The sequence below is a fragment of the Notolepis coatsorum genome (genome assembly GCF_963971535.1).
Source record: "Notolepis coatsorum genome assembly, chromosome: 19".
In the NCBI taxonomy this organism is placed as follows: Eukaryota; Metazoa; Chordata; class Actinopteri; order Aulopiformes; family Paralepididae; genus Notolepis; species Notolepis coatsorum.
Window position 1 is genome coordinate 18,785,677 of NC_140183.1, and position 27,109 is coordinate 18,812,785.

A 27,109-nucleotide genomic window follows, 5' to 3' on the forward strand; every position below is an offset into this window, starting at 1 on the left:
AGAAGAGCTCACAAAGTCAGCGTCCCACAAATTATTTGACATCCAGGTGATGAGCTCTCTGGCGTCTTGCTGTAGGAGTGGGATGCATCATAACCTGGGACATTACCTCACCACAGGGGGGGGAAGAAGAGAGAGAGAGAGAGAGAGAGAGAGAGAGAGAGAGAGAGAGAGAGAGAGAGAGAGAGAGAGAGAGAGAGAGAGAGAGAGAGAGAGAGAGAGAGAGAGAGAGAGAGAGAGAGAGAGAGAGAGAGAGATGGACGGACGGAAAGGCAGTAATTGTAACTATTATTTAGTCTGTGAGGCCAAGCAGGAAATGTGTTTATGGATCAAGTGATGAGTGCTTAGCCTGTGTCCTTAGCGCTCTTCCCTCTCTGAGAGGAAGACTGCTGGTCGCACCGCGGTGGTAGACTGTCAGGAAGACGCGATGCAGTCACGTAGCCTAAAACCTGTCCAGCTGGGTTTACAACTAACTGATACCACAGAGGATGGCTTTTGAAGATAAAAGCAACACTCTGTTTGTTTGTTTGTTAAGTGCTGTCAGGCACGACGGGACTCACGAAGCTCTCTGATATCAGATGATAAAAGAATATAGTCCGGGATGAAAATATCCAGAATTACCCCGTAAGTATAACTCTAGGATGCGAGCGCTGGCTCGCCATGAAAGAGACAACGAGTCTCCGTACTGGTTCAGTGCAATACTGTGTTTACCGGGGCTGACGTTTAGAGTCCTGACCCAGTACATCTAGCTACAGTGTGCCTATGATTAGCTCATGTTCAGAAGATCTTCACTGAACATTCCTAGACCATGGAAATAACATTCTTTATTCAGATGGTGTTCTTTGGGTGTTAAAGGTAGAATCTGTAATGCCACCAAACAGTGGCCTCTAGGCAACAGATGTGTGATTACATCTGTCTGTGTCTCTGATTACATCTGTCTGTGTCTCTGATTACATCTATCTGTGTCTCTGATTACATCTGTCTGTGATTACATCTGTCTATGTCTGTGTGTGATTACGTCTGTCTGTCTGTGATTACGTCTGTCTGTCTGTGATTACATCTGTCTGTGTCTGTCTGTGATTACATCTGTCTGTGTGTGATTACATCTGTCTGTGTCTGTCTGTGATTACATCTGTCTGTCTGTGATTACATCTGTCTGTGTCTGTGATTACATCTGTCTGTGTGTGATTACATCTGTCTGTGTCTGTCTGTGATTACATCTGTCTGTGTCTGTCTGTGATTACATCTGTCTGTGATTACATCTGTCTGTGTCTGTCTGTGATTACATCTGTCTGTGTCTGTCTGTGATTACATCTGTCTGTGTGTGATTACATCTGTCTGTCTGTGATTACATCTGTCTGTGTGTGATTACATCTGTCTGTCTGTGATTACATCTGTCTGTGTCTGTCTGTGATTACATCTGTCTGTGTCTGTCTGTGATTACATCTGTCTGTGTCTGTGATTACATCTGTCTGTGTCTGTGATTACATCTGGCTGTGATTACATCTGGCTGTGATTACATCTGTCTGTGTCTGTGATTACATCTGTCTGTGTCTGTCTGTGATTACATCTGTCCGCAGCTAATCTCCAAACTACCAGGGCGATTTGGATGAAACGTTGCAACGCAGGATCTGATCGTTTTCTGATGTTTTTATTACTTGAATTAATGTCCATCGTTGTCCATTGAAATCCATATTGAGTATGAAGTTACACATTTTAAACACAAGAGGGCATTACTATACAGGTTCACTGCTCAGAGCATCAGGAAATCAGCTCCCTGGCCTCTGTTTACAACATGGACATGCCATAGTGAACCTATTGGCGTTGCTATACTGTATGCAATAAAACGTTTGTTTTTCATCGTTGTCTATTGAAATAAGTCCTGTCTCCTTTCATATCCCATGAACCGTTTGTACCGTCAGTAAAGACTAATACTTTCATTGGTCTAACCACACCCCATGCTTAAGTGTGTAATAGTGTGTAATAGTGTGATAGTGTGTAATAGTGTTTAATAGTGTGATGGAGTGTATAATAATAATAATAATGCAGGACCTGCTCAGAGGTCTTTAATTGGCATGCAATTATCCTCAACACACACCACACACCGGAACACACACGCATGCATTGTCTCTGTAGGATCGCCGATGCGATTCGTCTCTGCGAATTAACCCATCCCGTCGTCCTTCCCCCCCAAGGGCAGCCGGGAGCAGACAGGCGTCAACGTGAGCCGCGCCAGGGGACCAATCCAAGTGCTCCTGTCCATCTTCGTCAAGGACGCCACAGCATTAGCGATCTGTTGTTGTGCATGTTTTTCCATTGGGTTTATCTTATCGGGGGAAACCCTTGCGAGCACGGGGAGAACATGCAAACTCCACACAGAAAGGCCTGGGAAGATACCCCACCTGGGTACCTGGCATCATGGAAACCTGGTCCCCAAGTGGGAATCGAACCCTGGACCTTCTTGCTGTGAGGTGACAGTGTTAACCACTACACCACCGTGCCGCCTACGTGTAATAGTGTTTAATAGTGTGATGGAGTGTAATAGTGTTTAATAGTGTGTAATAGTGTAATAGTGTGTAATAGTTTGAAATTGTGTAATAGTTTGTAATAGTGTGATAGTGTAATGGTGTGTAATAGTGTGACAGTGTGTAATAGTGTGTAATAGTATAATAGTGTGTAATAGTGCGATGGTGTGTAATAGTATAATAGTGTGTAATAGTGTAATAATGTGTAATAGTATAATAGTATAATAGTGTGTAATAGTGCAATGGTGTGTAATAGTGTGTAATAGTGTAATAATGTGTAATACTATAATAGTACAATAGTGTGTAATAGTGCGATGGTGTGTAATAGTATAATAGTGTGTAATAGTGTGATAGACTTTCTTTAAGTCTAAAAAAGGAAACCAGGTTCTGTGGAGGCTGTGGACTGCATGCAGCAATCAGTCCCTGAATTAGAAGAGATAATCTAATCCAATCTGTATTACGGTGTGACCCCCTGCTGAGGGACACAGAGACAGGGAGAAAGAGAGAGAGAGGGAGAGAGAGAGAGAGAGAGAGAGAGAGAGAGAGAGAGAGAGAGAGAGAGAGAGCGAGAGAGAGAGAGAGAGAGAGAGAGAAAGAGAAGAGAAGAGAAGAGAGAAAGATAAAGAAGACCCCTCATTCTGCTGGCGTTGCTTGTTTACACTGAACCAAACGAAAGCGGGATAATGGCGCCACCATCTGTTGCATTTTTAGATAACATCGTAGACGTGGTTCTGTCAAACACAACGTGGATAGAAACAGCGCGTCAGGCTGTGCTTCTGGAATATAGTCTTGACTGAATTTGGTCGTTAAAGAACCCAGGGTGCCTATCGCAAAGAGTAGGGGGTTCCCCGACGTTCCTGGCTAAATTCCCAATCTGGTCTCTGACATCAAGGCCACCTAATCCTCCCTTCCCCTTAATTGGCTGATATCAATCCCTGTCTCCTGAGCCGCTCAGCCATTGTGTCGTGTGATGTGTGCCTGGTGCCAGTGTATGGCAGCCATTGAGCCTGCGTAGCCCAAGGTTGGGTGCTACCAGTGGTGGTGAAGGAGGCAATTTCCACCCTACATTGTGGGGAGCGCTTTGAGTGTCTAGAAAAGTGCTATATAAAATGTAATGTTCATTCATTCATTCATTCATTGAGGTTTGAGCAGGTCTTTTGTTCTTCTCTCCCTAGTTAGTTTGGAAAATGCTGCTTTCATCTGCACTCCTTCACACACTGTGCCACATCAATGTTCCACATCAATGTGGAACGCCCTACCTAAAGCTGTAAAGGAATGTGAATCACTACCCACCTTCAAAAACACTCTCAAAAAACACCTACGTGAGACTGCAATTCGAAACTGGCCCCTACAAATGTCCTAACCTAGTTGTACAGTAAATGACCAAGTAAGGCTTTGTCAATATTCCAATGTACAGTGTAAAATGTGTGTGTGTCCCCTTCCCAACCCCCCCCCCCCCCCCCCCCCCCTCCAATGTACAGCCCTCACCCAACCCACCCAACCCCACCCCACCCAACCAACCTCCTCCAATGTACAGTTTCTACGCCAAATGTATATACACTCCTTTTCTGGACACTTTTGTATCACAAACAGTACTGTATTTTGCAAATCTGATATGTCATAAATGTATAGATGTAGCAGTACTGTCTATCTGTATGTCATGTATGTCATGTATGTTATGATGAATTGAAAATGGGGGACCCTGATGTAAACAAGACGAAAGTCTTTCTCTGGTCTGCATCCCCTTAACAATTGTATGTATTGAGCTGTATTGTACTGTACCCATTCTGCAATCTGTTAATAAACTTTTCAATCAATCAATCAATCTGTAGGCTTATCTGAACTCCCCTTTGTGCCAAATAAATACAATAAAGTACAATGTTTTCTATGGCGACCTGCATCTCCAAAGGCAGACACACGCCACTGATAAATATGATCAATTTGACATGCATAACTTATGATGATGAGCTTAAGACAAGCTTTCCTTTGGCTTTTGAAAGTGCAGGGGAGACCTTGCTGGTCACGGAGCACCCAGGGTCGGCTTCGCAAGATGGGAGAGAAAACCTCCTAAGGGCCTCTTTTTTTTCTTTCTCTCGACGCACATGTTGATACTGTGTAAACAGCCTTTATGTTTGGTATTTTCATAGCGTGTAAACAGCCTTTATGTTTGGTATTTTGATAAACAGCCTTTATGTGTGACTACTCACAGACAGCTTTGTAGTTGATGCCCCCAAATGATCGACCAAACTCAGCCTAAAGAAATTACCTAGTTTTACTTTGTAAATAAATCTTATAAATCATATACATCTGCTGTTTGTTGTTGTAGATTATATAGTATATTTATGTATTTTATCCAGCCTTTATTGAGATTCAAAATCTCTTTTCTAAATTTGTTTCTAAAGGCTAACCGTAGAGAGATCCAGTTTTACATCTTAACCAGGTCTGCCTCCTCCATCAACCTGACCGTCCCCCCAGCCCGTCTGTCCACCATGGGGTCAAGAGCCTTCAGCTGCTCTGCCCCCCGCCTTTGGAACTCCCTCCCCCCCGACATCAGGAACATTTGACTCCATCATCCCATTAAAAACCCACCTGTTTAGGCAGGCGTATGTCTGATTTTATTTTATTTTTTAAATGTATTGTGATTGTTAATTAACTGTTTTTAAATTGTAAATGGTAAATGGCTGCTTTTTTATATAGCGCTTTTATCCAAATCGCTTTACAATTTGTTCCTCACATTTTACCCATTCACTCACACATTCACACACCGACGGCGGAGGCGACCATGCAAGGTGCCAACCTGCTCATCGGGAGCAATTAGGGGTTAAGTGTCTTGCTCAAGGACACATCGACACGTTGCCCGGGAGGAGTGGGAATCAAACCGGGAACCTCCGGATTGCCAGACGACTGCTCTACCTCCTGAGCCACTGTCGCCCCATTTGTTGTACGGCGACCTTGAGTGTCCTGAAAGGCGCCTTATAAATAAAATGTATTATTATTATTATTATTATTATTATTATTATTATTATTATTATTATTATTATTATTATTATTATTATTATTATTATTATTATTATTATTATTTATTATTATTATTATTATTATTATTATTATTATTATTATTATTATTATTATTATTATTATTATTATTATTATTATTATTATTATTATTATTATTATTATTATTATTATTATTATTATTATTATTATTAACCTGTTAAGCACTAGCCCTATTTTCTGAAAATCTGCCTAAAAATACATACCTAAGTAAATGGAAGATTGCTCCACTTCTACAAGGTCCATTTGCATGTTCTTGTGTCTGTTACTAGGCTTGAGTAAATTGTGATGAAACACAGGAGAATATAAATTATGATTTTTCTTTGCATCTTTGACAAAAATGCTACAAATGACCAGACATGAACAACTGCCACTGAGCTCGTTCAGCACCATCTTGAGATCATGTGTACAAAAATCTAAGCAAATGAAAAAAGGGAAGATGATTAAACATAATGTTTTGTAGATACAGTACTGAATTCTGCCATCCGGACACGTCCTTTAGCCCCTGGACCAAACCCACCACCCGCGTGACTGGCACGTAGGCGGGGGTAAGGCGAACAATGCGGGAGATTACCTGTGTCACGTAGGCCTCCATTGCTGGGAAGAATGGGCAGACAACGCCCGTCTCTCTCACAGGACGACGTTGCCAGAGATGACCTATCATGTCATCAGGAACAGGTGCTGGCAGTGGCTGCGGCAACGCCACGCCATTAGCGGCTGCGGCGGCCGCCATGAGCTCGGGGAACAAGGCAAGCAACTCCCCTTGCGTACCTCCCTCCACGTCACTCGCGTCCCTCACGTACGGGAGGCTGCCACAGTGCCACGGGCGCCACCATCCGACGCGGCAGATAGCTGGGCATCTTGTCTCGCGGTTCTAACCCAACCCTGGAGTAATAATAATGGATTGGATTTATATAGCGCTCTTCTCTGACTGACTGTTGCTCTGACTCAGAGCGCTTCACAGAGTCCATTATTCGTTCATACACAGTCATACCGGTGGTGGTAAGCTACAATTGCAGCCAGAGCTGCCCTGAGGCAGACTCACGGAAGCATGGCGAATAATCAACGCCTACGGCCCCTCCGACCACCACCAACATTCATTCACATGCATACACATTCATACGAGGCAAGTAGGTTAAGTGTCTTGCCCAAGGACACAACGGCAATGGGATGGACATGGGCTTGAGCGGGATTCGAACCACCAACCCTTCGATCATTGGACGCCCCGCTCTACCCCTGAGCCACGCCGCCCCACAAGGGACCCCAAGGAGACACAACACTCCCTGCCACTCCCCGAGGGGGAGAGTGATACGTCTCTACTGGGGCTTCGAACAAGAGAGCTCTCGCCCCCTCCATGTAATCCTCAGTCTCCATCGGAAATGGAGACGAGGCAAGAGAACTCTCGTCCGGCTCCAGCACAACATCAAAGCCAGGCCGTTCGCCCCTGCTGCTCGCCGCCTTACGACAAGAGCGAGCCGAGGCAAAGAGTCTGCGTCGCAAATCCCCTGCCACCAGAGGATCTGTCGGCCTGTCGGCCGACTGTCCACTGACGAGGGAACCAGGGCCGGAACCAGGCCATCTCACGGGAGATGGAGGCTCCGGGCGCCGCCCAGGTGTATCTGGCTGCCACGACCGCGGAGCCAGAGACGCCCCACGACGCACGGAGGACGCGGCGCTGGTGAAGCGCTGGTGAAGGGTGACGTTGCGAGCGTCTAAACCAGGGGTCAGCAACCCTAGGCATGCGTGCCCGCATTGGCACGCGGGGCATTTTCATTGGCACAGGGGGCAGCAGTAAAAAGATAATAATAATAATAATACTTTTAAATGTTTTATTTTTTTTAACTTCACTTTGAAATATTATAGTGAAATATTTTGCACTGTTGTTGCATTTATCTTGTTGAAATCCTCCCACAGGTTCTTTTTTGTAAGTCGACTGTTTTGCACACCCCTATGACAGCTATACAGCTGTTCCCATGGTGCTCAGCTGTCAGCAGTCAGCTGGCCTCCCGCGCGCAGTTCCCAGGTAATCACACAGTGCTGCGGTTGCATTCTGTATGTGCCGTCTTTCATGATGGCAACCCCCGCTAAGAAAGTTAAAGCAAAGGAAATTCGGGCATTCCAGCCCTCGTGGACAGACGACTACGGGTTTGTGTGTCAGAAGGACCGTGCTGTGTGTACTTTATGTTTAGAAAATGTAGTTTGCAGAACGTCAGGTGTGAAACGCCATTTTGAGACGAAGCATCAAAAAAGTTTCAAAGATCAGGCGGATAAGGCAGAATCGATTAAACGTGCCGTGGCCAGGTATGGAAAGCAAGCCAGCACCCTCAAAGTGTTCACGACTGCTAAAAACCATGCAACTGAAGCAAGCTATCGCATTGCTCATTGCATTGCGAAATGTGGAAAGCAATTCACTGATGGCGAGTATATCAAGGAGGCTTTTCTCTGTAGCTCAGATGTTTTGTTTGAAGGCTTGCCAAACAAAGATACAATCAAATCAAGGATAAAAGATATCCCCATGTCAGCTTGAAGTGTCGAGCGACGCATCAACGAAATGTCAGAAAATATCAGAGAACAGCAAACAGCTGGATTAAAAGATGCTCCGGTGTGCAGCTTAAAGTGACCAACTACAGCCCCCAGATAACGGAGCTCAGTAAAGCAAAACTGTTTGTCTGCATTGCACCCCCGCCCCAACTCAGATTTAGGGTTGATACAACCATCATAATAATATTGTTAATAATAACAATAACAATAATGATGTAATAATGTAAAAATTATCATTAAAAATACCTGATTATGAGAAAACAAATTTACGGTGCATGGAATATTGTTGATATGGCACACTAATTACAACTATATTTCAAACTGGCACTTCGTGTCAAAAAAGTTGCTGACCCCTGGTCTAAACCCTCCGAAGGTGCAAACATTATCTCTTAGCTTTTCTCGTAAAATTGCGAGAGAGAGTAAAACAAGATACAATGTCCACGTAGCTCCTTTCCAACAACTATTTTGGCACTAAACTCAAAGTGGTGTGTATACAGTCACTTCTACGGTGGTGAAAATAGGGAAGGAGCTGTTAGTATGGCCATGACCCCGCTTATGTAGAGGAGCGGATGTGGGTGTGGCCAGGCGGATGGGTGTGTACATGTGGAGACAATTATTCAGTATTAGATTGATAAAGGGATAGTTCCACTAGAGTGCAGAGCGTAAGCTATACGATAATATAACCACGGTACGGTACGTACCTCGGTTTTGAAGTCACGGTTTGGTACAGATTTTTGGTACAGTGGGGGAAAGTTTGGCTTTCCATGTTCCACTCAGGGGTGATGTAGTGTGCAGTAACTAATTGTACTTGTAGGGCTGTCAACGAATATTCTATATTGAAATTAATAATCAACTTGTAAATTTTTTTTTAAATAATAATAATTATATTAGATTGTGAAAAAAACAGCCCCCGGTGGGCGGTCGTTAGTGGTTAACATACCGTTGTATTCGTTCGGTACAGTACACAGCCGTACGTGTACCTTTACACCCCTAGTGGCCTATAATTTCCTCCGTGGAGTTTGGGGGTGGGGGCGTGGGATTCGCTGGTTTCCTCATGGTGGGAAGGTCGCTGGGACCATTCCCGTCGCAGTGCATGGCGGTGTGAGTGGCACGCAGGCTGTTTGTGTTTTCCTTCGGTCATGGCACTCTTTATTAGGGGGTGTGTCTTGGATGGGGATGTGGTGGGGATTGATGTGTGGGGTTTTTGGGGGACTGGCTGTTCTGGGGGGGTTCACATGCCTTCGAGCAACATTGAACTTATTTTATGCCTAGTATTACTTTACTTTACTTTTTTACTGTAAAATTCCAAAATTCCAAAATCCTTACTGTATACTTTGACTGTATGTTTTATACTGTATTAGAATGTATTTACATAACATAGAAAATGTATATCCCGGACCGTATTTTATTCTTAGTCTTATTTTTATTCTTATTCGTGCCTTTTGTTTTTGACTACCTAAATGTTTACTGTTTACTGTGAGCGATCTGTAGTGCCAAATTTCCCCTCGGGATGAATAAAGTATTTCTATTCTATTCTATTCTATTCTTTTGTCTGCACGTTTACGTTGCACTACTTTTATTGTCTTTTATACAATACAGACGGTTTGTAGTGTGGTAGTGAAAGGGTTAACATTCTGTAGTGTGGTAGTGAAAGGTTAACCTTCTGTAGTGTGGTAGTGAAAGGGTTAATGTGCCTCTTTCAAAAGCCCAACAGCAGCGTTCAATGAAAACTAAGCTTTTATTTTGCTCCCACACCCAGAACAAGACCACAACCATTCCTTATCTGTCATCATCCAAGAGGAGTGTATCGTGTCCCCAAAGGTTTCCCCCCTCATAAGATCAGATCAGCTCTTTTGATCTGTTGATAATGCCGGCTCTAAAGCGGCTTCGACACAAATCTCCCGATCGCGCTCTTAACTTGATTATAAGTAGCACACTTTGATGGCAATTCAAATAAGTGGAAATAATTAGGAAGGGGGGACAATTGGTGTAATCTGTGTTATTTGAAGCGCGCATTATTTTTCTTTCTGAGGTCATATGTTGGCTTTAACCCTTTCACTACCACACTACCAAAGGGTTAACCCTCTCACTGCGACAATACAGAAGGTTAACCCTTTCACTGCGACAATACAGAAGGTTAAGGTCAGACTAGTGCTCTTTATCTGGATGGGAGCTGCAGTGCAGTGAGGAATGCACAAGTGGCACATTGTCCTGGTGACTCCTGATGTGGGCGGAGGTGGTGGATGTGATTTAGAGGAGTATGTAGCAGACGCCATGCCCCACCTTTACTCTCACATTTTTGGAAAACATTTTTAGAAAGAAAAGAAGTCAGGGTTTCTCAATCTTGGCTTCGGGAGCCATAATGGGTTCCGCCTGATAAGAACACAGGGTCCACAGAAAAATTGTCCTTAAAGGAACACACCAGAATTATGGTAAATGCGCTTACCGTCTTCTCCAGAGTCAGACAAGAAGATAGATACCAATTTCCTCTCTGTGCGTTCAGTAGGAAGCTACATTTGGCTGCAAGCTAGCCTAGCTCAGCACAAATGAATGGAAGCGGATACGGACCACTAGCCTAGCTTAGAACTCCGGTAAACAAGCTGATAGAATCACTGCATTACTGTAATAGAAAGAGCAGGAGCCAAGTCTTATCAGCCATCTTTTCATAAGCACCACTGGGGATCAGGTGCAGTGAAGTGTTAATAATTAAATAATAAATAAAGTAATATTCCTGCTGGTTTACATTAAATAAACAATTGGATATTTCCCATCTTTGTTGAGCAAGATCTTTGTGCGAAAATAATTGAAGGCCTGTCCCATAGAGACACCTGTCCCGGGTGAGTTCAGTGATTGAAGCAAATAAAAGTATGGGCTATTACCGTAATTTATGTTTTACACATATTCATTGCTCTAGTCTAAGCTACTTGTTAATATGTGAGTATTTCTTACCACAACGTTTCTCTCAAACAGAATATATTCTTGAGAGAGTTGTGTGTACGTGTGTGCACGTGTAGTAAAGGAATGTGTATTTGTTGTTGCGCATGGTGTGAATGGCGCCACGCGGGCTGTTTGTGTTTTCCTTCGGTCATGGCACGCTTTATTTGTTTGTGTTGTTTGGTGGTGAGTTGTGTTGTTTGGTGGTGAGTTGTGTTGTTTGGTGATGAGTTGTGTTGTTTGGTGGTGAGTTGTGTTGTTTGGTGGTGTGTTGTGTTGTTTGGTGGTGAGTTGTGTTGTTTGGTGGTGTGTTGTGTTGTTTGGTGGTGTGTTGTGTTGTTTGGTGGTGAGTTGTGTTGTTTGGTGGTGAGTTGTGTTGTTTGGTGGTGAGTTGTGTTGTTTGGTGATGAGTTGTGTTGTTTGGTGGTGTGTTGTGTTGTTTGGTGGTGAGTTGTGTTGTTTGGTGGTGTGTTGTGTTGTTTGGTGGTGAGTTGTTTTGTTTGGTGATGAGTTGTGTTGTTTGGTGGTAAGTTGTGTTGTTTAGTTGTGAGTTGTGTTGTTTGGTGGTGAGTTGTGTTGTTTGGTGGTAATAATAATAATAATAATAATAATAATAATAATAATAATAATAATAATAATAATAATAATAATAATAATAATAATAATAATAATAATAATAATAATGAAAACAAAGAAACAACAAATTATTTTTAGCTCACACTGTTATCATGAAATGTAATCAAGTGGGGGGCGGAGCTGAGTGATCATGGAGTAGACGTGTTTCACAGGAGCTCCCTTCTACCGTGCTGAATATACGTTTCTCCCCATTAGTCTTTATTTTATTTTTATTTGTTTTTTATCTGTTTGCTAGGTCGTCGTGTTTAGTATACATTCACCAACTTTTTTCGACTTTCTACGATGGCGGGGGTGGAAACCAGAGCCATGAAAGAATTAGGCACGACACCGACACCGCCGAGCATGGCCGCACCGTCTCCCGCTGTCGGGGAGTTAAGCGAAGCTGTACTCTTGGTCATGACCAAGCTACACGCAGACTCTGAGACACGCATCGCTGAAGCACAGAAGAAAGTACACGCAGAATCTGAGGCACGCATCGCTGAAGCACAGAAGAAAGTGTTGGCGGATTTCTGTATCAGCCTCCGTCGTGAGATATCAGAAGAAATACGGCTGGCGGTAGTCCCGCTGACAGACAAGATGGAGACGATTCACGCTGCCTCATCGGCTAATGCTAACGAACTAGCCATGCTAACGACGGAGGTATCATCACAGTGTGAGAAGATGGCGGGTCTTGAATCCGCCCTGCTGGCTAGGCAGGCTGAAGTCAACAAACTACAGTCGGCGATGGAGGAGATGCAGTCCCGGGATAGACGCCACAACGTCAGGATTGTTGGAGTACCGGAGACCAGCGGTGAAGGCCGTCTCTCTGAGACCATGCCCGAACTGCTGCAGAAGATACTAGGGACGGACGTCCTCCCCTCGCCTCCTATCTGTGAGTCGGCCTACAGAGCGGGCAGGTTTTCTCCCGGCGTGAACAAAGAACCGAGGCCCATCATAGTCAAGCTGAACAGACTCCAACAGAGAGAAATCATCATGCGGTCGGCTCGTACCAGAAGGGGTACTCTGAGGATTGGCGATCACAAAGTGGCCATTTTCGAGGACTTTACACCGGAGGTTCAAGCTCAGAGAGCCGAGTACAAGGTGGTCCTGACTAAGCTATGGAAACTAGGCCTGAGGCCCACGTTATTCGCTCCCGCGAAACTATCTGTGTTGGAGAAGGTCGGTGGTCAGCGTTTGTTTTGGTCGTTGGCTAAAGCGAAGGAATATCTCGCGGAGACACCCGAGTCTGTTGCTTGATATCTATGGAGGGTGAGTGACTTGGCGGTTTGGGCCTATATACATTGATTAGGTCGACTATTCACAAACACTTGCTGTCATGCCCAGACATGCTAACTGTCCTCTGCCCATCCAACTAGCGGGGCTTCCCAATGACTTCTGTTACTTGCTAAAGCTGACCTCATGGTCGTACTTGTGTATCGCCTCTTTGGAAGCTAACGAGCTAGCTGAACAATGTACATAGTAGGCTAACGTGCTATCCGGATTCGTCACTAGCTTACGCGCTAGCCTCGGGCTAGCCAGCGGGCTTCGACTATGGTCTGCGCTGAGACATTCGTTAATGGTTACGTATTTTGGTTGCTGTTGCTGCTCAAAGGGACATTGGTTTGCACAGTTCAAGAGTGACCGAGTCCCTAACTAACTTCTGGTATGCTTTTTATTTTTATATCCAGGTTGTTTTGAGCTTTGGTGATCCAAAGTAGATGCCAAGGTCGGTTGAATATGCATATACAATATTTGATAACAGGTTGGGTCGGGTATGGCTTGCACTTCATGGCTATATGGTTATATGGCTTGCACTCTAGCCATTACCCTCTCTTCCTTTCTTTTTTCTTTCCTATTGTCGATGTCATCTATATGCGCGATTTAAATGTGATCCGGTTCTACCTTGGACTAACTGCTGACTCGCCTTAATTTTGTTTTGAATTTTCCGTGAGGCACTTATGCTATAAAGTTGATACATTAATATGCAGACTCCAAGGTAGATGGTTACAGGTTGATGCTGAGTAATTATATAATAATTATCGTCGCTGTTTTAATGGCATTTGAATGAGCAATTTAACTGTGATCCGATCCTACCTTGGACTAACTGCTAATCCTTAAATGTGTTTTGAATTTTCCGTGATCCACTTATGCTATAACGTTGCGACATTAATATGCAGACTCCAAGGTAGTTGGTTACAGGGTTGATGCTGAGTAATTATATAATAATTAGTGTCGCTGTTTTAAGGGCATTTGAATGAGCAATTTAACTGTGATTCGATCCTACCTCGGACTAACTGCTCCGACCGTTATCTTTATTGAAACAATGTATGATGACAGGTGGTGTCAGGTGTTGCCTATTACCATCCCCGGATTGATTAATGAATGATTGTGTTTAATTCTATTCTTACATAGGTTAGGTCATTCAGCCGTTGTGCCTGATCAGAAGGACGGCTAAAGGGGTGCACTTTGACCATAACCTTTTTTTTCCCCTTCCTCCTTTTTTTTTTGGTCATTGTTTAATTGACACTGTTCACACAATTTTGCACAATTAACCTGTGACCCGAACCTGCCTTAGACTATCGGCTGGGATGCTTTAATTTAATTTTGTATTGAATTTTCCTATACCTTTTTGGGCTATAACAATGTGATGTTGAAGCGCAGATTCGGAAATAGAGGGCTGCAGGTTGATGCAGAGTTATTATTTAATAATGGCTATTTTTACCATTATGGTTGTCTCATGTTGGGGCCAGGGCTCAGGTGGTTTTCGACCGATATCTTTATTGAATTTTATTTTATAATATTTGTGTTTATTGGACTAGTGGGGGTTTACTTAGGGGTTTATCTAGAGGGGGGTGGGAGTGGGAAGCGTCTTATTGATCCATGTCTCTAGTGGGAAGTGATAGGAAGATGACCATCCTCAGTGGATGGGGCATAGGGTGGGGATTGGAGAGTGGGTATAGAGGAACTTATAGTAGGACGGGTGGGTTAGGGTTTAGAGTAGAAGGAGGGGGGGCTGTAGCTGGGGTGGTATTTTTATGTGTTCTATGTACTGTTGTCTTATATATGTGTAAGTGTTCCTCCTCTGAACTCCTGGGATTGACCGTCCGGGCCCGCCGGGATCGGCACCTCTGTACTCAGCCTGGCTGCACGGGTATGTTCTCTACGCACTTATACAAGCTCGACCATGGCTAAATTGAATATTTTAATTTGGAACGCAGGAGGGCTTAACGCCCCACACAAGCGTGCCAGTGTCCTTTGGCTATTGAAGAGGAGAAATATTGACCTTGCTCTCCTTAGTGAGACGCATTTAATGGTAGGTGACGTGTCAAGACTGGCAAATCGGCAATATCACGTTATCTCCTCATCCTCAGCCGATGATAAGACGAAAGGAGTAGTCATAGTTACAAGACGTAACCTTGATATCAAAATCTTGGATGTATGGTCGGACACGGAGGGAAGGATTACTATAGCAAAAGTTGAATTCTTGCATAGGAAGATGGCTATAATAGCATTGTATGCTCCTAACACATTTGATTCAGCGTTCTATAATACAATCACGAAGAATATGTTGGAACTTAATGGATACGCTCTCATTGTGGGTGGCGATTTTAATGCGTGCTGGGATGCGGAGATGGATAGGTCCGGGACCTCTGAAACGAGCGACCAGAAACGGGCCTCTGAGGCCCTCAGGATGTGGGCCAAAGACACGGGGCTCACAGACCTCTGGCGCTTATGCAACCCCACCCTCAGAGATTACTCTCACCTGTCAGCCAGACACAAAAGCTTCTCTCGAATTGACTATGCATTCGCGTCCCCTAATATGTTTGATAGTTTCGATGTCTCATTGGTTCCCTTGGCTCTCTCAGACCACAAGGGGATTTTCCTTACGGCAACCTTTGGCAGGCTCTCCGCAAGAGCCCCCAGATGGCGTTTTAATTCGACCTTGCTAAAGAACGATGACTTCTGTTCTGAGTTCAGGAGTAAACTAGCTGAATTTTTGCAGATCAACGTTGGCACGGTAGAAGACCCTAGGGTCCTGTGGAACGCATTGAAAGGATTCATCAGGGGTCATGTCACACTATTTGCCTCCAATTTGCGAAAATCCCGGTCAAAAAAGCTAGAAGGACTGGAATCATTATATGCGGACCTATACGCATCCTTGCAAACTGACTATAATGAACGACTAAACACACAACGTAAGATAGTCAAAAAAGAAATAAACTCCATACTTAAACAACAGTCTGAGTTCTTAATACATAGGACAAGACAAAATTACTATTTTCACGGCTCCAGACCTAGCCATCTATTGGCAATGAAAATACGCTCAAATGATCATTTCTCAGATATCCCCTCGATTAGGACGAGCCAGGGTGCAGTCACTACTGATTCGAAAAAGATCAATGACACTTTTAAAGAGTTTTACTCACAGTTATATAGCTCAGAGGGTAATCTGGATGACTCTAGATTTGAATCGTTCATTGGCGGGCTTGAGATACCCCACATTTCTGAGGAAGAGGCCAAGGAACTGGGGAGACCGATTACTCTCGTAGAATTGAGGGAGACTATTGTTGAAATGCAGAGGGGTAAGGCACCAGGCTGGGATGGTATTCCACCCGAAGTGTATTTAGCTTTCTGGGACCAACTGGGTCCATTGATGCTCGATATGATCAATTACGCTATCGAACAAGGGGAGTTCTCAAGAGATGTCAATATGGCGTTGATTTCTTTACTTCTCAAAAAGGACAAAGATCCCAATGATTGTGGTAGCTATAGACCCTTGAGTCTTCTCGGGGCCGATTTAAAGGTGTTTGCCAAGGTGCTGGCCCGTCGCCTGCAGAGATTTATGTCTGTATTGGTACACTGCGATCAAACTGGTTTTATCCCGGGGCGTCTGGCTGCAGATAATCTTAGGAGGCTGTTGCATGTAATCGATAACAGTAAAGACAATACAACTCCATCCACAGTTCTGTCTTTGGATGCCATGAAGGCGTTTGACAGACTTGAGTGGTCATACCTGTGGAAGGTACTTGAGGTCATGGGTCTTGGAAAGAGTTTTATTCATATGATTAAAGTCCTGTATGCCTCGCCGTCTGCGATGATACTGACAGGCAAAAACTGTTCCACACTCTTTCCAGTCTCCAGATCTTCTAGACAGGGTTGCCCTCTGAGCCCGGGACTGTTCGCGCTTTCCCTCGAACCTTTGGCCCAATTTATTAGGCAATCGGAGGACATCGTCCCCATAATGGTCAACAATACTCCACACAAAATTGCTCTCTATGCGGATGACCTGCTGATTTTCATGGACGACCCCTCCCGGTCGGCCACAAAATTATTGAGGATAATCGACGACTTTGGTAAATTGTCAGGTTTTAAGATTAACTGGAACAAATCAGCCTGCCTACCTCTTAATGAACTGGCCAAGGCGGTACGACTACCAGCTGATATCCCCATAGTAGAACATTTTAAATACCTGGGCATAGAGATATTCCCCACGCTGAACCAAACTACTAAGTACAACTTCACGGGTACTTATGATAAAATACGCCAGGATCTAGACAGGTGGTCGTCCCTTCCTAACTCCTTACAAGCCCGGGCTTCCATAATCAAAATGAACATCCTGCCTAGGATAAATTTTATTAGCTCAATGCTCCCCCTGCCCCCTCCAATAGACCACTGGCGCAAGGTACAATCGATGGTATCTAAGTTTGTCTGGAATAACAAACGCCCGAGAATCAAAAGGGCTACTACTCAACGTAGGAAACAAGATGGGGGCCTCGCAATCCCTGATTTTAAACTTTATTTCTGGTCCTTTTCACTGAGACCTCTGATGTGCTGGCTAGACCCTGTAGAGGCTGTATCGTGGCGCTCCTTAGAAGCGGCGGCGGTGTCTCCGCTAAGATTGCAGGATGTAGTGTACTCCACTGTCTCTATTGCGAAATGCCGGCTGAGGTATGGACCGATCATTACTCACGTGATCCAAACGTGGCGTAATGTACAGAGGTCGTGTGGGGTTAAATGCCCTTGGCACCTGGACTCTCCAATTTTTAATAACCAGCAATTACTTGTTGGACACAAGCCGGTTAATATTCCTCAATGGCAAAGGAGGGGAGTGCATACTCTGGAGGATATTTATGATAAGAACGGCCTCCGTGCGTTTCAGGACTTAAGAGAATTTTATGATCTTCCCGGCGAGTCCTTCTTTCTTTACCTTCAACTAAGGTCAGCACTGAGGGCGCATGGCGTACCGTGGGCTCAAGCTTTGCAACCACACCCCTTCCTCAGGCTCATAGTGGACAGAACGACATCCAGAGGGTTTGTCTCAGACTTTTATACGCTCTTAATTCAATCCACGTATAAAAATTTATCATTGGATACAATCTGGCGTGTGGATATCCCGGAGTTGGACCCCGAGTTTGACTGGGATGATGTTTGGGCAAATGTGGCATTATCTTCCCGCAACCCCAATCACCAGCAAATTAATTTTAATTATATTCATAGGACCTATCTTACACCTAGGAAGCTATTTGCTATGGGACTGATAACCGACTCTCGGTGCACTTTGTGCTCTCAAAAGGCCACTGGCACTTATATGCATATGTATTGGGATTGCCCACCAGTGGCCCGTTTCTGGAGGTCAATAACGGACAAACTTTCAGATCTGTGTGGCTTAACTATCCCATTCACAGCTGTTACGCTACTCCTGAACGATATAACGACACTACCCGCGTCCGTACAACTGAAAAGGGTTGTCCTAGCGGGCGTCACAGCAGCGAAGAAGCTTATAGCAATGAGATGGAAGGAGCCTGAGAAGCTGACAATGATCAACTGGTCCCTAACTCTATTGGATGTGATTTATCTTGAGATATCCACGGCTCGGGTGATTGGGGTAGGGCAGGCTGGCATTGACCTGTGGTTCGCAGCAGCTGAGAAGGTAAAGACCGCCGTGTGCGGCTGAGCGGGGTTGGGGCGCTTGATCGGGGGGGTCCGGCGGTCTCTGGGGAGGGGGAGGAGGAAATGTCTTGTCTGTCTTGGTTTTTGTCTTGTCCTTCTTAACTTTGGCTGGGGGGATTTTAGGGGGGGTTGGTATTTAGCTATTCTGCGCTATATGTCAATTCACATGCCATCTCCCCAAGGGACTAATATTGGCAGACTGATTGACCTGTCAACCAACTTGGAAGAGGAATTTCTTTCTTCTTACACTTTACCGTCTGCGAGTTTGGCAGTCTTGAACATGTGTAAGGGACCTAGGCTATCTACAGTAAATCTGCGACAACACTCTCATAAACAATCTTTTAAGTCACTCCACTTTGTAAAGGTGGGGAAAGGTTGCCATGTCTTGAAGACCCCTTTTTGTTATTGAAGTAGCCACCTATATTTGATAGGTTGGACGCTGTTTCTTTTTCTTTTTGTCTTGTAATTTATTATTCTGTATTATTGTTGTTATTCTCCTGTGAAGTTATGTTTTTTGTTACTGTGGTTATTGTGTTGTCCTGTTTCATGTAATTAATAATAAAAAAAATTTGATCAAAAAAAAAAAATAATAATAATAATAATAATAATAATAATAATAATAATAATAATAATAATAATAATAATAATAATAATAATAATTCATTTATTTTGTATAGCGCTTTTCAATGACCCAAAGTTGGTGTGTTGTGTTGTACTTGTTTGGTGGTGTGTTGTGTTGTTTGGTGGTGAGTTGTGTTGTTTGGTGGTGTGTTGTGTTGTTTGGTGGTGTGTTGTGTTGTTTGGTGGTGAGTTGTGTTGTTTGGTGGTGTGTTGTGTTGTTTGGTGGTAATAATAATAATAATAATAATAATAATAATAATAATAATAATAATAATAATAATAATAATAATAATAATAATAATAATAATAATAATAATAATAATAATAATAATAATAATTCATTTATTTTGTATAGCGCTTTTCAATGACCCAACGTCGGTGTGTTGTGTTGTACTTGTTTGGTGGTGTGTTGTGTTGTTTGGTGGTGTGTGTGCAATAGGAACACGTCATTTCCATGTGTTTAAATGCTGAGGACCACAGGAATGGGGTTACTTGAGAACCTGCCAGATATGAGTTACTATGGTCGCAGCATCATAGTCATTATTAGTAGGCTTGCGTTTGGATCAGGAAAGACGTCAACGCAATGACCTCAAGACAAAATTTGAGATTTCTGTCAATGTGTGTGTAACTTCCCTCTATGTGACCGCATTAACTCTGCGTGCTGGAATGACAGACCTGGGGTGTGGCCAGCAGTAGCAAACCCCTCCCCCTAGTCCCACTCAACTCTAACCCACACATCACACCAAAACAAAAAATGTAAACACAGTGCAATACCGAGCAGGGCTCTCTGACCTCGGGGCCAAAGAGCAAAATCACTTCTAAATATCTTCTTAAAAGGCACATTTATGATTTATGATTATGTTTTACTGTGTTTTTGTGTGTGTTTTACTTTTACGTCTTTGTATGTATTGTATTATTATTACTTTGAAATTGTTGTATCCTTTACTGTGTTTTGCTCCTTTGCTATGTGAAAAAAAAATCTCAGCTCGGAACTAGGCAAAATCTGCATATGGCTCGCTGATAACAAACTATCATTACATACACATGGGCAAAACAGAGTCCATTCTCTTCGGTTCAAATAACAAACTCAGCAAGACCGACGGCTTCTCAGTTACAGTGGGTGACAATATTGTCACAAGGAAAGATGAAATTACCTACCTGGGTTCCATCCTAGAGGCTAATCTTTCCTGTGACAAAATGGCATCCAATGTAATAAAAAAAGTAGTAGTAGTAGTAGTAGTAGTAGTTTATTTTTTTCAGTCATAAAAAAAAGTACAATATACATCATCATTTATCAATATTTGATTATTTACAGTGACTGAAAAAGGTACAGACTGAAGCATAGTGCTTATATGTGCCTGTCCTATATTCTTACAATTTTTTTTTTTTTTTTTTACTCCAAAACAGTATTATAAAGAAAAGAAAGTGTTTTTCACCCTTGTAGTTTTTCAAAATTTAGCATAAAAAAAAAAAAAAAAAAAATACAAAAATGTAGATTCCAAAACAGTATTCTAAAAGAAAAAAGAAAAAAAGCAAACAAAACAGTGTTATTCACCCTTGTATTTTTCAAAAATTGCTTTACAAAACTTTTTCTTAAAAACCAAAATCGAATTACTCATTCTTAACTGTATATCCGCATTGTTCCACAAGTTAACCCCAATAATAGAAATACACCTCCTTTTAATCCCTTTCTTAGCTTTCTGAACAGTAAATTTACAAATATCTCTCAAATCATATTTTCTTTCATGTGTTGAAAAAAACCTTTGCACCCCACCTGGGAGTAACTTTGCTTTAGCTCTGTACATTATTTGCATATTTTTATAGTAAACCAAATCATTAAATTTCATAATATGAGACTTTATAAACAATGGATTTGTGTGTTCATAGTAACCAGCCTTGAAAAGGTTCCGAATGGCCCGCTTTTGCAGTACGACTATTGGATTTACTGTATTTTTAAATGTCGACCCCCATACTTCCACACATGCTTGCAACTCATGGTACCAAAGCACCTCAAAGGCGCTAAAAACAAAATTACAAACATCTCAAAACAAACTGGTCAGACTACTGCTTGACCTTACTCCTAGACAGTGTTGGGACTAACGCGTTACAAAGTAACGCGTTACAGAAACGAAGTTACTTTTTGCCGCAACTAGTACTCTAACGCATTACTTTTGAAATTCAGTAACGCTACTTACGTTACTGAATGGTTCGTCACTGCGTTTTTTGCGTTATATACGGCGTAGATTGATAGCGAGCGGTAGTGATTATTATTATTATTATTATCCTCATCCCCACCCGCGTAGAATGATACGAGGCGAGTCTGGCCACTGGCCAATCAGAAGTGCGCAAGAAATGCGGCTACGGAAAGAAATAGACCCTCTCTATTGTAAACAAAACAAACGCTCGCTATGAATCCACATAAAAAGAACGCAGTAACAAACTAACAAACCATTTAGCAACTACTTGGAGAGATAATTAATATACAACATGGAAACGAGATAAAGAACATGTTTGAGGCGCTGCTGGAGTCAACTGGACTAACGTAACGTTACTACATCTCAACCACCGCAGCCTTTGGTGAGTGCAATGTGTTCACTGAAACTCAAGTTGATCAACGGATTTTGACTGTACGAAATCTGCCAGGGAATCTCATAATACTAATCAAACAATATAAATATAGTCCTTTCATGCACAATTGATATCCTAACTATTCTAACGTTGCAATGCTTTGATTGATATCTTAAACAACGTTGCAACTTGCAAGATGGTGAATGAATGAATGAATGAAAACTTTATTTAACAGATTGCAGAATGGGTACAATACAGTACGGCTCAATACATACAATTGTTAAGGGGATGCAGACCTGAGAAAGACGTTTGTCTTGTTTCCATCAGGGTCCCCCATTTTCAATTCATATAGACATTTATGACATACACAACATACATGACATTTATGGCATAGGGACATATAGGTATTTAGTACTGATACATTTGTGACATAAACGGTATTCAAATATACAGTACTGTTACCCCTAGCTTTGGGTACAAGGGCGTTCCACATTGTTGTGGCATAATTGCGAAACGTGTTTAGTCCCTTGTTTGAGCCGAATCTGGGTTTTACATGATTTGTTGAGCTTCCTCTGGTGTAGTGGTTGTGGTATTCACTGACCTTTGGGAAGTATTTTGACATGTACATGGGTACCCCGGTCGTATAGTGTATCTTGTAGACCAGGCCCATTGCAAGTTGCTGTACTCTGTCGTCTACTCTAAGCCATCCTAGGTTGTCAAAGTGGGCAGGGGTGAGGTGGGTTCTGGGGTTCAGGTCAAGTAGTAGTCTGACCAGTTTGTTTTGTGATGTTTGTAATTTTGTTTTAAGCGCCTTTGAGGTGCTTTGGTACCATGAGGTGCAAGCATAGTCGTAGTACCCTTGAATTATAATGGTTATAATGAAACGCTCCGGCGACATCAAGGCTGTTCCTTCAACCGGCGCACTTCTTATTATATGACTCGGGACAACATTTGTTTGTGTCAGATTTGTGTTTGTATCTAGACCACATTGCTTAGCAGAGTTCGGTGATGTGAATGGAAACTGTCAAGTTGATCAACCGATTTTGAGTACTATAGGGCATGGGACTCGGGAGCAATCTTTTTTTTTTTATCTTTTTTTTTTAAATAACTAAATAGTTACTTTTCACAGTAACTCATTACTTTTGGGTGTAAGTAACTAGTACAGTAACGAAGTTACTTTGAAATGAAGTAACTAGTAAAGTAACTGAGTTACTATTTTTCAGTAACTAGCACAACACTGCTCCTAGAACCCACCTCACCCCTGCCCACTTTGACAACCTAGGATGGCTTAGAGTAGACAACAGAGTACAGCAACTTGCAATGGGCCTGGTCTACAAGATACACTACACGACCAAGGTACCCATGTACATGTCAAAATACTTCCCAAAGGTCAGTGAATACCACGATCACAACACCAGAGGGAGCTCCACAAATCATGTTAAACCCAGATTCGGCTCAAACAAGGGACTAAACACGTTTCGCAATTATGCCACATCAATGTGGAACGCCCTACCCAAAGCTGTAAAGTAATGTGAATCACTACCCACTTTCAAAACCACTCTCAAAGAACACCTACGGGAGACTGCAATTCGAAACTGGCCCCTGTAAATGTCCTAAACCAACCCCCTCCAATGTACAGTAAATGACCTAGTATGGTTTTGTCAATATTCCAATGTACAGTTTTGCTTGTACAGTTGTACAATGTTCCCCCCCCCAACCCCTCCTACCCACACCCCCACCCCACCCCACCCACCCAACCCCACCCAACCTCCTCCAATGTACAGTTTTTACGTCAAATGTATATACTCACTTTTCTGGACTCTTTTTGTATCACAAACAGTACTGTATTTGCAAATCTGGTATGTCATAAATGTATAGATGTAGCAGTACTGTCTATCTGTATGTCATGTATGTCATATATGTCCTGATGAATTGAAAATGGGGGACCCTGATGTAAACAAGATGAAAGTCTTTCTCTGGTCTGCATCCCCTTAACAATTGTGTGTATTGAGATGTACTGTGTTGTACCCATTCTGCAATCTGTTAATAAAGTTTGGAATCAATCAATCAATCAAAGCACTTTATGACTTTGGAACGTAATTTTATTTTACAGTGTTTTACCCACGTGAAGCACTTTGTAACCTTGCTTATACAAATAACATTTACTATATTTTATTATTATAGTAAAACAAAAGATGTTTAGTGTCCAGGTGATGAATCCAAGTGATGCTGATTGGCCATAGAGGAGTCTAGTTAGAGCCAGAGAGGAGTCTAGTTAGAGCCAGAGAGGAGTCTAGTTAGAGAGGAGTCTAGTTAGAGAGGAGTCTAGTTAGAGAGGAGTCTAGTTAGAGAGGAGTCTAGTTAGAGCCAGAGAGGAGTCTAGTTAGAGAGGAGTCTAGTTAGAGAGGAGTCTAGTTAGAGAGGAGTCTAGTTAGAGAGGAGTCTAGTTAGAGCCAGAGAGGAGTCTAGTTAGAGAGGAGTCTAGTTAGAGAGGAGTCTAGTTAGAGAGGAGTCTAGTTAGAGAGGAGTCTAGTTAGAGAGGAGTCTAGTTAGAGAGGAGTCTAGTTAGAGGGGAGTCTAGTTAGAGAGGAGTCGAGTTAGAGAGGAGTCTAGTTAGAGAGGAGTCTAGTTAGAGGGGAGTCTAGTTAGAGAGGAGTCTAGTTAGAGCCAGAGAGGAGTCTAGTTAGAGAGGAGTCTAGTTAGAGAGAAGTCTAGTTAGAGAGGAGTCTAGTTAGAGAGGAGTCTAGTTAGAGAGGAGTCTAGTTAGAGAGGAGTCTAGTTAGAGAGGAGTCTAGTTAGAGCCAGAGAGGAGTCTAGTTAGAGAGGAGTCTAGTTAGAGAGGAGTCTAGTTAGAGAGAAGTCTAGTTAGAGAGGAGTCTAGTTAGAGAGGAGTCTAGTTAGAGCCAGAGAGGAGTCTAGTTAGAGAGGAGTCTAGTTAGAGAGGAGTCTAGTTAGAGAGGAGTCTAGTTAGAGAGGAGTCTAGTTAGAGAGGAGTCTAGTTAGAGAGGAGTCTAGTTAGAGAGAAGTCTAGTTAGAGAGGAGTCTAGTTAGAGAGGAGTCTAGTTAGAGCCAGAGAGGAGTCTAGTTAGAGAGGAGTCTAGTTAGAGAGGAGTCTAGTTAGAGAGGAGTCTAGTTAGAGAGGAGTCTAGTTAGAGCCAGAGAGGAGTCTAGTTAGAGAGGAGTCTAGTTAGAGAGGAGTCTAGTTAGAGAGGAGTCTAGTTAGAGCCAGAGGGGAGTCTAGTTAGAGCCAGAGGGGAGTCTAGTTAGAGAGGAGTCTAGTTAGAGAGGAGTCTAGTTAGAGAGGAGTCTAGTTAGAGAGGAGTCTAGTTAGAAAGGAGTCTAGTTAGAGAGGAGTCTAGTTAGAGAGGAGTCTAGTTAGAGAGGAGTCTAGTTAGAGAGGAGTCTAGTTAGAGAGGAGTCTAGTTAGAGGGGAGTCTAGTTAGAGAGGAGTCTAGTTAGAGAGGAGTCTAGTTAGAGAGGAGTCTAGTTAGAGAGGAGTCTAGTTAGAGAGGAGTCTAGTTAGAGGAGAGTCTAGTTAGAGAGGAGTCTAGTTAGAGAGGAGTCTAGTTAGAGAGGAGTCTAGTTAGAGAGGAGTCTAGTTAGAGAGGAGTCTAGTTAGAGAGGAGTCTAGTTAGAGCCAGAGAGGAGTCTAGTTAGAGAGGAGTCTAGTTAGAGAGGAGTCTAGTTAGAGCCAGAGAGAAGTCTAGTTAGAGGGGAGTCTAGTTAGAGAGGAGTCTAGTTAGAGGGGAGTCTAGTTAGAGGGGAGTCTAGTTAGAGGGGAGTCTAGTTAGAGCCAGAGAGGAGTCTAGTTAGAGAGGAGTCTAGTTAGAGAGGAGTCTAGTTAGAGGGGAGTCTAGTTAGAGCCAGAGAGGAGTCTAGTTAGAGAGGAGTCTAGTTAGAGATGAGTCTAGTTAGAGCCAGAGAGGAGTCTAGTTAGAGAGGAGTCTAGTTAGAGCCAGAGAGGAGTCTAGTTAGAGCCAGAGGGGAGTCTAGTTAGAGCCAGAGAGGAGTCTAGTTAGAGCCAGAGAGGAGTCTAGTTAGAGGGGAGTCTAGTTAGAGCCAGAGAGGAGTCTAGTTAGAGAGGAGTCTAGTTAGAGCCAGAGAGGAGTCTAGTTAGAGCCAGAGGGGAGTCTAGAACAACCACCTGCACGGCATGCAGCATCAAATGTTGTCTAACAATTCAAATCCGTGTGAGTTACCCCACATACTGGTCTCCACGTCAGCTGTTCAGGTAGAGCTCCACAAATACTGTCATATCTCACAAAAGGTCACTGAAACAGTTATAGCGAGTGAGGGAGAGGGAGACATAAATAGAGAGAATGTGGGAGAGAAAGAGAGTACGCAAGAAAAGAGAGAGTGAAAGAGAAGCGGGAGAATAAGAGAGAAGAGGAAGACGTGCTCTGGGTTAATATAACAAGGGAAGGAAACGGAGCAGAGTGATATTTTCACCGGGAGCATCCGGCATGAGAGCTATGATCTGAAGAGGCCGAATAGGAACTGATGCGAGGGAGGTGGTGTTGGGCTTTTATGGGGACGGACCACTTCCTGTGCAGCTGACAGGAGGTCTGAGCTCACATCCTGCGTAGTTCCCCCTCGCCTCCACCCACCCTCACAAAGGCACCTTCGGAATGGAAAAGGCATTATGCTGACCAAGGGGAAATAGGTGTGACACAGTCACGTGGCGCTTAAAAGAGGGGAGCCAAAAATCCACCCTGAATACCCGTAGTTAACGCAACTCATAGACCAACAATGTCACACTAACTCATTCATTCACTATTCAATCATTAATTTTTTTTTGGCCTTTTGTATTTAGCTTCCATCACCCCAATGTAGTCGTTTTGCCAATTCCCTCCCTGGTCATTGCGCTGCCCTACTGTCTGGGGAGGGTGTAGACTACCAAATGCCTCCTCTGTCGGTCTGGGAAGGGTGTAGACTACCACCACCACTTCAGAATGTTATCTTTCAAAAGAGACCAGGCTTATGCATGTGCTATAAGTATAAAGTATAAAGATACGCTTTTCAAAAAGTATGCAGTCCTCAAGTTCAAGTTTAAAAATTGCCACTTAAGAGGTTAATTAATTATTTCCTTACGCTGTCTGGCCCCCCACACCCAAGAGTAACCACCCCACACCCAGTGTTCACTGCTTCAACAAGCACAGCTAATTGATTATTCAAAGATAATTCATGCCATTGTGACATCATCGAGGGAAAGATACAGTAATTCATGCCATTGTGACATCATCGAGGGAAAAGCAATTCTTGAACTGCTTGTTTAAGACTTCAAACTCTGGCAAAGAGTATGT

The 27,109-nt window shown here is 43.1% G+C and overlaps 1 protein-coding gene across 1 annotated transcript in view; it reads right to left on the minus strand.

The window, feature by feature from the left end:
* adam15 (ADAM metallopeptidase domain 15) overlaps positions 1-27,109 on the minus strand; it is a 140,425-nt gene that overhangs the window by 101,437 nt on the left and 11,879 nt on the right. The gene's annotated exons all lie outside the window — the stretch shown is intronic.